Genomic DNA, 13,970 nt, shown 5'->3' with positions numbered 1-13,970 from the left:
GTGGAGCAGCCAGGACTCGAACCAGTGCCAACATGGGATGCCGGTGCTGCAGGCGGAGGCTCAGCCTGCTATGCCACAGTGCTCACCCTCAGGCTGCATTTTGAAAGTACTGACCAGAGTAGTGGTGGGAGAGGGGCACAATTTGTTGCCCTATTATCAAAACTGTGCAGCGGGTTAAAGTTTGCTTTTGAACATATTATGTTAGCGGTTGTTAGCTTAGATGATTGACTGATGGCTCTTTTTAAAAATTTACTCATTTATCTCTAAGACAGACCAACAGAGAGACGAGGACACACACACACACACACACACACACACATCTTCCATCTGCTGGTTCACTCCTCAAATAGCTGCAACAGCCAGGACCGGGCCAGGCCAAAGCCAGGAGCCAGGAGCTCCATCCTGCTCTGACGCATAGGTGGCAGGAACTCACGTGCTTGAGCCATCATCTGCTGCTTCCCGGGCATAGTAGCAGGAAGCTGGATTGGAAGAGGAGCAGCTACAACTCAGACCGGAGCTGTGGTATGTGACGTGGGCACCTGCTGTGCCCCGTGCCTGCCCTTATGACTGGTTTTCTTTTTCAGTTCATCTGTGCTTTCCAAAGACTGTGCATTATTCTTCTTTAATTAGAAATAAATTACTATTGCTTAAATAGAACCAAAATAAAATTGGTTGAGAATGCTAACAAAATGCTAGGAAATGTGCCTCTGTGCATAAACTTTCTTGCATTATTTTTACTGTAACAACTGTTCAGGGTAGACTAGGGTAGTCTTTCTCTCTCTCTCTCTCTCTCTCTCTCTCTCTCTCTTTCTCCAAACTACTCAACTATCCCTTGGCTGGAGTCAACAGCCAAGGTCAGAAGAGTCTCGGGAGTGTCTTAATTGACCTCTCAGAAGACAGGAACAGCTGCCGTAAGACGGATCCAGGAGCCAGCACCAAGCCCGGCTTTTGGAGACAATAGTAGTTGAGTGAGTAAATTAAGACTAAGGGGATGCTTCAAAAAGTTTGAAAAAATAGAATTGAAAGATGAGTTTATTATGAAGCCAAAAAATGTTTAAATCCATGCATATGTGGGGTCTTCAAAATATTAAGGTATTTCATAAAAAAATTATGCTGGGTTTCAATTTTTTTGCACCAAAAGAAATGTATCTGTTTTTTTAAACTAAGATTTATTTACTTATTTGAAGAGTTACAGAGAGAGAAGGAGAGACAGAGAGAGTGTGTTCTTCCATGCACTGGTTCACTCCCCAGATGGCAACAGCCAGCATAGGGCCAGGCCAAAGCCAGGAGCTGGGAGCTTCATCCAGGTCTCCCACCTGGATGGCACTTGAGCCATCTTCTACTGCTTTCCCAGGCCATTAGCAGAGAGCTGGATGGGAAGAGGAGCAGCTGGGACTTGAACCAGCTCCCAAAAGGGGTGCTAGCATGGCAGGTGGGTATTTAGCCACTATGGCAGAGCGCCAGCCACTCTTGGTGGCATTTAAATAAAGAACATATTCAAAAGCCTGCATTCTGGAGTTACAGCCTGACGTTCTAGGCGTTGAGGCATACAGGAGTGGCTGTAAAAATCAATAAACAAGAAAGTTCAGATCCCACTGGGATGGAGAGAAGATTCAGGAAGAGCGACAATTTCCTATGTGGTTTTTGTGTCCCGTCCACAGCCTGTCCTGGACAGGCCCATGCCAGGGCTGCCGGGCTGCACACGAGGGACCTGCCAGGATCACTGGACGGCGGCTCCACAGCTGCGTGTCTTGTAGGAGACAAGGAGTACAAGAGAGGGCCGGCTTTCCAAGTGACTCACGCACAGGAATTTCTAATTTAGGAGAAGCGGAGGTCCTGAGCTCACAGAGCCACCTGCAGAGGCGAGGCTGGGGTGGGGGTGGTCGCTACGTCGCTTGGGAACAATTCACTTGCTAGGGAGTCCCTGGTCCGTCTGCACCAAGTCCTGATGTCCTCACTCGGTTAAATCTGCTCAGAGATGGATCCGAATGGATTCGCTTAGAGAAAGGGTCCTGTCCCCACACCAGGGTTTCCTTCAAGATTGTCCTTGGCTTGGGGCCGGCTTTGTGGTGCAGTGGGTTAGGCCACCAGTGTAACACTGGCATCTCATAGGAGCTGGCTGCTCCGCTTCCAGTTCAGCTCCCTGCCAATGCACCTGGGAAAGCAGTAGAGGATGGCCCGAGTGCTTGGGCCCCTGCATCCACGTGCCCCCTCTGAGGCCGAAGCTTAGCGGGAGCTGCCCTTGGGGGCAGAGCTGAGATTCAAACCCCACACTCCAGTATGGACTGCTGGCGTTCCAAGCGGTGGCTTACAGGTGGTGCCGAATGCTTGCAGGGCCTGCAGATTTCTGATGTGCCTCTCAATAGAAGAAGGAACCTGAACAGTTCCTCAACAGGCACCCCCCCACCCCCATGAGAGGCCAGGAGTGCCCCCGGCACCCCAGGCCGTGCCCAGAGACATTAAAAGCTGTGAGCATGGGAACTGGGCCGTGGAGCCCGGGACGTAAATCCTCAACATCATTTTTAATGAAACACAAACACTGAGTTAGCACAAGGGCCGCAGTTTCTGGGTGGTTCGTTCGAACTTTGGCAATGGGGATGTAGCGGGAACATTCTCCCCTTGTAATGACTTCCAGATGTTCTTCTGGTCCTCCAGCTGAGTATTTTTCATCATTTATGGTTAATATTTTTGTCAGCAGCAGGATTTGGCTGCAACATCTCCAAATTGGTGGTGGTGACCGTGACCATCAGACAGACCCCCAAATACAAGCTTAACCAAGGCGACCCCTTTCAGTGTTCCGTCATCTTTACTTAATTAATAATTGGTTGTTAGTCGTAGCAGTCAGAGTGCTCTGTGACACGAGTCTGTCTGACGACAGCCAGTCGCTGAACCCACGGAGAAAACACAAGGCCCTGTGTTAACAACGCCCAGCATCACAGCCCACGCCTGGGAGGAGCGGAGCCAGATGTCTTGGGAGGAAGAGGCAGAAGATTCATGGGCAATTGTAAGAGGCATGGGCGTCTAGCATAGTGGTTACCACACTGCTTGGGACACCCACATCCCATACTGCAGTGCCTGGGTTTGGAACCCAGCTCTGCTGATTCCGGCTTCCTGCTAATGGACACCCTGGGAGACAGCAGGTGATGGCTCAAGTCCTTGGGTCTCTGACACCCATGTGGGAGCCCCAGATGGAGTTGTTTGACTCCTGGGTTCATTCTGGGGAGTAAGTCAATGGCTTGAGCTCTCTCTCTCTCTCTCTCTCAAAGAATCATCTATTTATTTTTGAAAGAGTTATAGAGCGAGGAAGAGAGAGAGAGAATCTTCCATCTACTAGTTCACTTCCCAGATGGCTGCAACAGCTAGGGCTGGGTCAGGCTGAAGCCAGGAGCCAGGAGCTTCTTCCAGCCTCCCATGGGGGTGGCAGGGGCCCAAACACTTGGGCCATCTTCTACTGTTCTTTCAGGCCATTCTTAGGGAGCTGGATTGGAAGTGGAGCACCTGGGACACGAACTAGCATCCCTATGGATGTCAGCGTTGCAGGTGGCAGCTTTACCCGCTACACCACAATGCTGGCTCCCAGATGGGAGCTCTCTCTCTGTCTCTCTGCCTTTCAGATATAAATAAAGTTAACAGTTCAATACTCACCCCAAAAATATTAAAAAAAAAAAAAAAGAAACCGGGATGAACCTTCATTATGGGAATTGGGCCCAAGCTCCACTCATGTTAGCTGTGTGTGTCAGTCATTACTTCAGCTAAGATAGCCACAAGGAGCTACTTAAGAAGGAAGGCTTTTCAGCTTACCGTTTTGGGTGGGCCCCTGACACCACTCAGCCACCGGATCACTTGTGGCTACCGGGAAGGGCTGGAATGTCCTTGAGCCTCGGTCTCTCTTTTTATAACATGGTCAAACAACATTTGGTGCTGCATGAAGTCTGGTGTCCGTCCGCCTGCATGGCTCCTGCCTGGCAGAGCGCACCTGGGAGCCATACGGTAGACACTGAGGGTAGCCCACCCAAGAGCTGCCAGGGCAAAGGAAAGATGGCACCCCACTCTCGGAGTGGTCCTCACCTCCCCTCCTCCTCCGAGGTCCCCTGGGGGGTGGCCCCACCAGGAGTGACTAGCAGGTGGAGCAGCCTGCATGGATAAGATGCGAAAAACCAACACAGACTTTGCTTTTCAGAAATTCTCTCCTCTGCTGGTGACATGAGCACATCTCAGAGAGCTTGGGGAAAGTGGGATGCTAAAGGAGTTTCTTTCCAGGCAAAGTTTTTCATAATATGCCTTATAAAGATTTATTTATTTATTTGAAAGGCAGAGTTAGAGAGAGAGGGAGAGACAGAGACACAGAGAGAGATCTTTCATGCACTGGTTCACTTTCCAAGTGGCCACAATGGCTGGGGCTGAGCAGACCAAAGCCAGGAACCTGGAACTCCATCCGGGTCTCCCACATGGAGGCAGGGGCTCAAGCACTTGAGACATCTTCTGCTGCCTTCCCAGGCTTATTAACAGGGAGCTGGATGGTAAGCGGAGCCTCTGGGACTCAAACCAGCACCCACATGGGATGCTGGCAATGCAGACCATAGCTTAACCCACTGAGCCACAGCACTGCGCTCCCTGTGAGCTTTCTGAAGACCCTCCCATGCATGGATTTTGTTTTTTGCACCAAAGGCAACTTTGGAATTTCATTTTTTCCATGGACTATTTGAAGTCCCCTCAGACTTCAAAACTTAAGCCATCGATTGGTTCTTCAGTCACCGATTTGTTTTCTTTTTTCTTTTCTTTCTTTCTTTCTTTCTTTTTTTTTTTTTTTGACAGGCAGAGTGGACAGTGAGAGAGAGACAGAGAGAAAGGTCTTCCTTTGCCGTTGGTTCACCCTCCAATGGCCGCCATGGCCAGCGTGCTGCGGCCGGCGCACCGCGCTGATCCGATGGCAGGAGCCAGGTGCTTCTCCTGGTCTCCCATGGGGTGCAGGGCCCAAGCACTTGGGCCATCCTCCCCTGCACTCCCTGGCCACAGCAGAGAGCTGGCCTGGAGGAGGGGCAACCGGGACAGAATCCGGAGCCCCGACCGGGACTAGAACCCGGTGTGCCGGCGCCGCTAGGTGGAGGATTAGCCTATTGAGCCGCGGCACCAGCTATGGATTTGTTTTCTAAGAGGGGTTCGCTGCACAGTCAGCCTTAGCACTGTGGGTTTTGCCTGGGTGGTTTCAACCAGCCGTGGCCTGAAAACAGTTGAAAGTAAATTGTTTCTGTACTGAGCCTACACAGAGAAACAATGTAGTATCACCACTGTTTACATGGCCTGAATGATACGGTAGGTAGTCTAAGTAATCTGGAGAGGAGTTCAAGTGTACCGTGAAGATGTGTGTGTGGGTTCTGTGCAAATACCATGCCCTTCTATGCAGTGAACTTGAGCCTCCACCACTTTGGGTACCGGTACGGGGGTCCTGGAAGCAGACTCCCTGGGATGCCGAGGGACCACCGAGTGGAATCTTCCAGTCCACCCTCGCCTCTCCAAAGCCCTGAATTCCTTTGCACCTGTATTTGTGACATCCACAGTCTCACAGCAGGCTCTTGAATTTCCCAGGCGGTGAGCACAGGTTCCCTCCAGAATCCAGGCCTCTGGTACAAGCAAAGGCAGCCCTTAGCCAACCTTTTCTCTCCCTGGAATCAGCATGATGCGAGGTGTAACGTGCCGACAGGGAAGGAGAAAGAAGCCTGGGGTAGTCTGCAGTATCCCTGTCTCCCCTCCCCCGCCACATTTACCCTAACAGTTACAAGGCCGATCCTGGTGACGGAGCCCAGTGTCTGTGCCGGATGCCCTGCTCAGGTGCTAGCTCTTTTATCCTCTTTTATCCTCTGCTCCTGGCCACACCCCAAGGGCAAGACACCCTCAGTGCGTCCATCGCCATTTCCCACATGGGCCTGGAATGACCTGGGTGTTTGCTTTTGAAGGTCAAGCCCAGCCTGCCCTCTTGCTTTGAAAATGCACGGATTCATTTTTTCAGCAAAGATTTATTGAGCTCCTGCAGTGGCCCTGGCCCTGCTGTGTTCTTTAGATGCTCTTGGGAGCGCCTATCTCTGATGTTGTGAAAATAATGCCCCTAGATTCCCCATCCGGGGAACGCCCGTGTCTTTACAATCGGAAACCTTGCCCGGCCAAGGCTTTTTTTCTGTGCATGCCCAGGCTTCCCTCGTGGGCTGTGATTCCTGAAGCTGCTTCAACCTTGGCTGGAGCAAGAGAGACTGGTGATCCAGGGGCCGGATCCACTCACGCCTCAGTGAGAGGAGCTGTGGTTAACGCGGGTGGCTGCAAGCGGTCAGAGGCAGCGGGCAGGGGCCGGGCCTCCCTCTTGACCATTAGCACGTAGACAAAGACTTCAAAAAAGAAGAAGATTTTATTTATTTATTTGAGAAGTAGAGTTACAGACAGCGAGAGGGAGAGACAGAGAAAAAGATCTTGCATCCGCTGGTTCACTCCCCAGATGGCTTCAATGGCCGGAGCTGGGCTGATCCGAAGCCAGGAGCCCCTGTTTGCCTCAGTGATGTTTTCAGAGGGGTTTGTTCGGTGTGTGTAGTCTGGTTAGCGACAGCTTCAGAGGCTCGGAGTCAGCTGCATGAACCCCATGATGCAAACGTGACTTTAGTATGTTGTCTGTTTTCTACTGACGAATTCTGATGCTGCACTCAACTGGGTTCATGGCGACATGTGGTTCTCTCTTTTTTTTAAGATTTATTTTATGTATTTGAAAGACAGAGTTAGAGAGAGAGGTAGAGACAGAGAGAGGTCTTCCATCCACTGGTTCACTCCCCAAGTGGCCGCAACGGCTAGAGCTGTGCTGATCTGGAGCCAGGAGCTTCTTCCGGGTCTCCCATGTGGGTGCAGGGGCCCAAGGGCCTGGGCCATCCTCTACTGCTATCCCAGGCCATAGCAGAGAGCTGGATCAGAAGAGGAGCAGCCGAGACTAGAACCGGCACCCATATGGGATGCCAGCGCTTCAGGCCAGGGCTTTAACCTGCTGTGCCATAGCACCAGCCTGGCTCTTGGTTTTGATGATGGTGTATTCTTGATAAGGCCTCAGTGGTGAGGTAGGAGGGCTCATACCGATTTCATAGGTAGAGAGGGGAGGCTGGAAAAACCTCAGCATCTTCAACAGGGTCCCGTGGTTTTGAAAAAATATAGAAGTCTCTGTCCAGGCCTGTTCAATTTGCAGGATTCTGTTTGTTTTAAGATTCATGTATTTATTTGCAAGGCAGAGTAACAGAGAAAGAGAGAGAGAGAGAGAGAGACAGAGAGATTTTCCATCTGCTGGTTCATTCCCCAAACAGTTGCAATAGCCAGGGCTGTGCCAGGTGGAAGCCAGGAGCTGGGAACTCCATCTGGATCTCCCACGTGGGTGGCAGGAACCCAAATACATGAGCCATCACCGGCTATCTCCCAGTGCATTAGCAGAAAACTATATTGGAAGTGCAGAGTAGCTGGGACTGGAACCAGGCACCCAAATATGGGATGTGAACTTGCCAAGTGCTGCTTAGCCTGCTGCACCACGAGGCAGGCCCGAGAAGGTTTCCAGAACATGAACAAAGCGAAAGGGAGGCATCGGAATTACATTCTCACAGACACTTGAATTCCAGACCCAATAAACAGTATCAGCAACATTAATGAGACTGATCAATTGAACAATTAAAGAGGGAAAAAAGGTTAATCATCTCCTAAGCAAAATCAGAAGAAAAAAAAAAGCAAAATCCACACATCTTTGAAATTTATACTGAGAATCAACATTTTAATGCAAGCATATTCTCTTTTAATTTTTAAGAAAGATTTATTTATTTGGAAGTCAGCATTGCATACAGAAAGGGAGATACAGAAAGAGAGAGAGAGAGAGAGAGAGAGAGAGAGAGAGAATACCTTCCATCCACTTGTTTACCCCCGATCTGGCCCCAGTGGCCAGGGCTGAAACAGGCTGAAGCCAGGAGCCAGGTGCTTCTTCCAGGTCTCCCATGTGGGTGCAGGGGCCTAAGCACTTGGGCCATCCTCCACTGCTTTTCCCAGGCCATTAGCAGGGAGCTGGATCAGAAGTGGGGCAGCCAGGACATGAACCAGCACCCATAGGGGATGCAGGCGTCACAGGTGGCAGCTTTGCCTACTATATCACAACACCAGCCCCTCATTTTAAAAAATAATTTTGGGGCCAGCATTGCAGTACAGTGGGTTAAGCAGCCGCTTAAAATGCTGGCATCCCATATTGGAACACAAGTTTGAGTCTCAGTAGCTCCACTTCCAATCCAGTTTCCCGCTGTTGCACCTGGGACAGCAGCAGAAGGCACCCAAGCGCTAGGGCCATTGTCACCCATGTGGGAGACCCAGCTGAGCTCCTGGCTCCTGGCTTCAGCCTGGCTCAGCCCTGGCTGTTGTGGCCATTGGGAAGTGAACCAGAGAAAGAATACCTCTCTCTCTCTCTGTCTCTCTCTCTCTCTCTGTCTCTCTCTCTCTCTCTGTGTCTCTCTCTCTTTTTGTGTCTATTTTTAAAAAAAAAATGTATTTCTCTACTTAATTTATTTGAAAGGCAGATTAAACCGAGAGATCTCCCACCCACTGGTTCACTCCCCAAATACTTGCAACACCAGAGTTGGGCCAAGCTGAAGCCAGGAGCCAGGAACTCCATCTAGGTCTCGTCTCCCACATGGGTGGCCAGCATCCAAGGACTTGAGCTGTTCCCTGCTGCCTGCCAGGGTCTATACATCAGCAAGGACTGGAAGGTAGAGCCAGAACGCAAACCTAGGCACTTCAGATCTGGGGCGCAGGCATCCCAAGCAGTAGTATAAGTGCTGTAGCCACGGCCTGGCCACCCAAGGGTCAGTTTTGCAAGCTGTTGGCTCCTTGGGGTTTGCGGCCCATGGGAGGGCGGAGTAAGACTCATTGGCACTCGATTCTCCTAGCCGTGGGTTCTCTTGCCTCCATCTCTCTGCAACTTCCAGGTCTCTTCTAAGAGTAAGGCACATAAAGTGCTTTTATGAAAGAAAACATTTGGTAGTCAAAAGATTCATATCACAGAGATGGAAAACACGCCTGTTGCTAAGATTTGGCCATAGCTGTGTCAGAGTCACACATCTGGCTAACTTCAAACTGACCTTTTAATTAAAGTAAAATTTAAGGGGAGCTCATCTAATTCTTTGGAAGTTTAAGATAAGCCCTTGTTGACTGGATACAGAAGTCTAGGCCGTTGCAAGTCACTGGAAATTCTCTTTTCACTTTTATGTATGGTATGTGTGAGTCTTGGCTGGGAGAGGGCAGTTTGTGTCCAAGATTCTCAAGGAACTCTTCCCAGATTAATTCATTTTGGAGAAACACAGCATCCCCGCTTCCAGCCTACAGGGATTTAAGAGGCTCAGAATCTGTTTGCACAGAGTCTGCCGGTTTGCTAATGGACACCCCCCTGCTTCATGTTGAGGAATGTCAAGAACCACAATTCATGCGAGAGCATGCATTGTAAATGTTAGGGCCTCCTTTGCTATCTGGGCAACTGCTGGGCCCAACCGCTTCATCTGGCTCCTGACACACACCCACCCAACCTTCCATCATCCATTACTACCCATCCATCCACCCACCCACTCATCCATCCATCCATCCACCCTTCCATCCATCCATCCATCCACCCATCCACCCATCCATCCATCCATCCACCCTTCCATCCATCCATCCATCCACTATCTACCTACCAACCACATACTACCCATCCATCCACCCATCCACCCACCCATCCATCCATCCACCCTTCCATCCACCCACCCATCCATCCATCCACCCTTCCATTCATCCATCCATCCATCCATCCATCCATCCACCCACCCTTCCATCCATCCATCCACCCATCCACTCATCCATCCATCCATCCACCCTTCCATCCATCCATCCATCCACTATCTACCTACCAACCACATACTACCCATCCACCCACTCATCCATCCATCCATCCATCCACCCTTCCATCCATCCATCCATCCATCCATCCACTATCTACCTACCAACCACATACTACCCATCCATCCATCCATCCATCCACCCATCCATCTACCATCCACCTACCCACTACTAGTATCCAGCTATCCATCCAGCATCCATCCATCTGTCCACCATCTATCCACCCACCCACTATCCATCATCCATCAATCCATCCATCTTCCTATACACCATCCATTATTCATTCATCAATAACACATCCAGCCAGCCAGCCACCATCCATATACTCTCCAATCATCCATTTATCAATGCATCCATATTGAGTTAATGGTTACATGCATGTACTTTGAACCCAAATTATGTGACCTTGAGAAAATTACATAAATTCTGCATCCTGGTTTTTTTTTTTTTCATCTGTAAGTTGAAGATTGTGATAGCATGTGCCTCCAATATTATCCTAAGAATTAAGTGAGTTAATACACATAAGGTGTATAGAGTAGTGCCAGGAACACAACTCCCACTACTATTTAAACAGCTGTTATTGTTGTACAGTCCTGACTTAATTAATAAATTAGAGAGTCAAAAAGACACACAGAGAGAAGCACACAGACAGAATGATAAATCTCCCGTCTGCAGGTTCACTCCAAATGCTTGCTGGCCAGGGCTGGGCTAGGTCAAATCCGGGAGGCAGGAACTCAGTCCAGTCCTCCCGAGTGGGTGGAAGGGACCCATTTACCTGCGGCATCACCACCGCCTCCCAGACCGCACATTAGCTGGGAGCTGGAATGGGGAGCTGCAGCCAGGACTGGAATCCAAGCACTCTAGGATGACCAAGAAACAAACAAGAGTGAGCCACCTGTCAAAACAGGAAGAACACACCCCAAGTTAGTGTCCCACAACCAAGGGGGGACCTGGCAGGTGGAGAGAAGTCTTCCTGTTGCGTCTTCTTTTCCTACCCTTGTTTTCTTCCTGGTCCAGTTTACCCTTAATTTTTCAATCCTTTTTTTTTTTTCTCTTTTTTGCAGATGTATTTGTTTGTTTGAAAGACAGAGTTAGAGAGAGAGAGAGAGAGAGAGAGAGAGAGAATGAGCCAGGCATGTGGGGAGGCCTCCAGGGCGGTGGTTCTCTGTGTGGACAGGGCCTGAGACTACTTCCTGCTCTCTGAGGATGTCCCGTCTGGTCTGGTGATGTCCCTGGGACCAGACTGGCCCCAGCTCACCTCTCCATTCACAATATCTCGTCTTGCAGGGCTCCACCCAGAAAGGCAGGAGGGGGCTGAATAGTCAGAGGTCACATTCCATCCACTCCCGGCTTCAGAGAAAGTGCGTGCCACCACCTTCCCACTGGCCTTCGCGCATTGACAGGAGCGTCACTTGGGTTAATGATTATGAAGGTGAGGGTGACGGGGATGACAATGGCTGTTCCCCGAGGGTTTCTCGTGCCTGCTTCTTTATACCCAACATGCATTAGCTCACTAAGTCCCTACAGACACTATGTTCGAGGACTCAGTAGCACAGAGAGGTTCGGCAACTTGTCCCGGTTCACAAAGGTTGACGTGAGATTCGAACCCAGGTCATCTCAATGACCTTGGGCAACACCCTTCACGTTTTCCAAGCCAAGTGCCCAGAAATTCTCTCCTTGTCTCAGACAGACACCCTGGCCAGGGCGCTTAGACCATTCCTTCTTGTCTGCTTCTTATCAGACCATCATCTCCTCTCCACTTCCTCTGTTTCAAGCCAAGCTGATCTCAGCCTCTCCTCGGAGTGGTCATGACCTGCTGCTTGCTCTACTGTGCTGTTTCTGAGCTGCTCACTGCTTTAGTTGGTGAGCTGGAATTGGCCCAGGGTCCGCACGAGAAGTGTGTTCTAGAAAGACTGGATCTTCACGACTCCCAGATGACGGCTTTCTGGTATAGAATCTTCTAGAAAGACCGTATATTCACAACTCGCAGACGAACGCATTGTGTCACAGAATCTTCCAGAAAGACTGTATGCTCACGATCCCCAGAGAAATGCATTCTGGTACAGAATCCAGCAGCGTCTTTGCACAGGACCCGCTCCCCTGTGATAGCCCCTCGTCCACCAGTGAGCCCACCATGACGCCCTGAACGCTCTTGCCCGCAAGCCCCCAAGTCGCCAGCTCCGTGGCCTTCTGAACACAGCCCTAACACCAGGCCTGGTGTCTGTCTGCCTAAATTATGGTGGCAGAACAGATAAAAGCAGCAAGACCAAAAAGTCATTTTTCTGCCCCTGAAAACATTAAAATTCTTTGAGCCTTTCACTCCCCTCTGCTTTTTTTTTTTTTTTCTTTCCTTTTCTGATAACCATGAATAATGGTTAGGCCTCTGCTTTCATTGGCTTAGCATTTGGGGTCATAAGAATGTAAATGTTTCCCCAAGGAGAAGTGCATCAGGGGCAGGGCATGGATTGTTTCTTTTATTTTTAACAATTCCAGTTGTTGGAAAAATAAAAAAGAAAGAATCTGCTGGAGCAAACTTAAGCCATGATCCCAAGCAGGAAATAGCGAGCAGAGAGCCCCATCCCTCTTGGTTCAGCTCTCCCGGGGCTGGGCTGGGTTCGGCTCTGGGGCTCCCACTTGAGTTGCCTTGGCTTGAAACGGTTCTATTTTGAATTCAAGGACTGTCACAGCTGAACACAGTTGGGCCAGCTCACAGAATCAGTGCGACTGGAGTTGGGTCAGCATCTTGCGCCATTAACTGGTCATTGTGTCTCTCTCTCCATGCCAGCCCTCCAGCGTGGGGTACACGCGGATCTAGCAAACCTTCCTCATCGCTCATTTCCTCTTGTCTCTCATCTGCCATCCACCGTCACACGCTCTCGGGGGCCAGCAGCCACCTGAGACACCTGCTCCAGGGTCCTCTCCCCCTGGCCCTCCCCATCCCTCTCCTCCCCTCCAAACCCCCAAGGTCCTTGGCTTTTTGCACCCCTGTGGTGGCGGCTGCAGCTCTCCCGAGGTATCCGGCCACTCTGGGGTGTTCTCCAAGGCTTGGCTCTTGTCTACACTTCATTCTCTCCCTGTTCATCTTGGCTGACCCCTCTATCTCCGTGTGTCAACATTATTTATGTCATGCCCAGGTCCGCCGCTCCCACAACTCTCTGCTGTCTCCCTGGGCTCCCAGCCAGTATTTCCATGACTTCTTGACAATTTCATTTGTTAATTTGCCTCCCTCTGGCACCTGGAGCCCGGCAGACCACCTGCCAAGTCACCGTTTCGCCTCCCGCGCCTCCTTGGCTCTCAGCATTGCTATGGTTTCTAGTCTGAAGCACTCACACGGGAGAGCTCGGAGGCGGCTGGGAGTCCTTTCTGTGTGCGTTAAACTCCAAGGGAATGGGGTAGTGCCCAGCTCTTCCCTCCACCGTCTCCCTGGAGCCCGGCCCCTCGCTTGGTCCACACTAAGCGCTCCATACACACTCGCTGGATGATTGAGCGGGCTTTGTCTATGTCCCCTGGGTTCCCAGAGCCATGGATTCGATTGACTTATTGACCTGACTTCAGAAAGTTCAGGTAGGAATGGAACTAAAAGACAATGCGCATGTTCCAATTAACTTTTTGAAGCTTACTTGAAGGTCTTTGGGGAGACTGTGAAGCGGGCTGGTTCAGAGTGGAAACATATTTGTTATTTGAAAAGGAGAGAGAGAGAGAGAGAGAGAGAGAGGTTTCCCATTCACTGGTTCACTCCTCAAATGCTCAGAACGGCTAGGGCCAGGCCAGACTGAAGCCAGCAGCCTAGAGCTCCCTCTGGGTCCCCGGCATGGGTGCCAAGGACTCATGTCTTGTAGGGTGTGCAGCAGCAGAGGGCTGCAATTGGAGCCAAGACTCAAACCCAGGCCCTCTGCTACGGGACGTCCCACATGGCGTCCTAATCACGCTACCACACGTCTGACCCAGGGGTGGGGACTCTGGAGTTTGACTCCCTGGGTTTGACTCTTGCCACAGCTGCCTGCTGGCTGGAAGACCTTGAACGTGGTACACAACCTCTCGGCACTTAA

General features: G+C 50.6%; 1 long non-coding RNA gene across 1 annotated transcript; it reads left to right on the top strand.

Annotated features, from left to right (window-relative positions):
- Positions 1 to 2: 2 nt before the first annotated feature.
- On the top strand, positions 3 to 12,238 carry LOC138845042 (uncharacterized). The gene is made up of 2 exons (XR_011381723.1): positions 3 to 968; positions 11,663 to 12,238. It is a non-coding gene; the product is annotated as an uncharacterized lncRNA (long non-coding RNA).
- Positions 12,239 to 13,970: the final 1,732 nt, after the last annotated feature.

Source organism: Oryctolagus cuniculus, chromosome 13 (assembly GCF_964237555.1).
Source record: "Oryctolagus cuniculus chromosome 13, mOryCun1.1, whole genome shotgun sequence".
In the NCBI taxonomy this organism is placed as follows: Eukaryota; Metazoa; Chordata; class Mammalia; order Lagomorpha; family Leporidae; genus Oryctolagus; species Oryctolagus cuniculus.
Note: the sequence above shows the minus strand (reverse complement) of the source record. Positions and strands in the feature narration are given on the sequence as shown.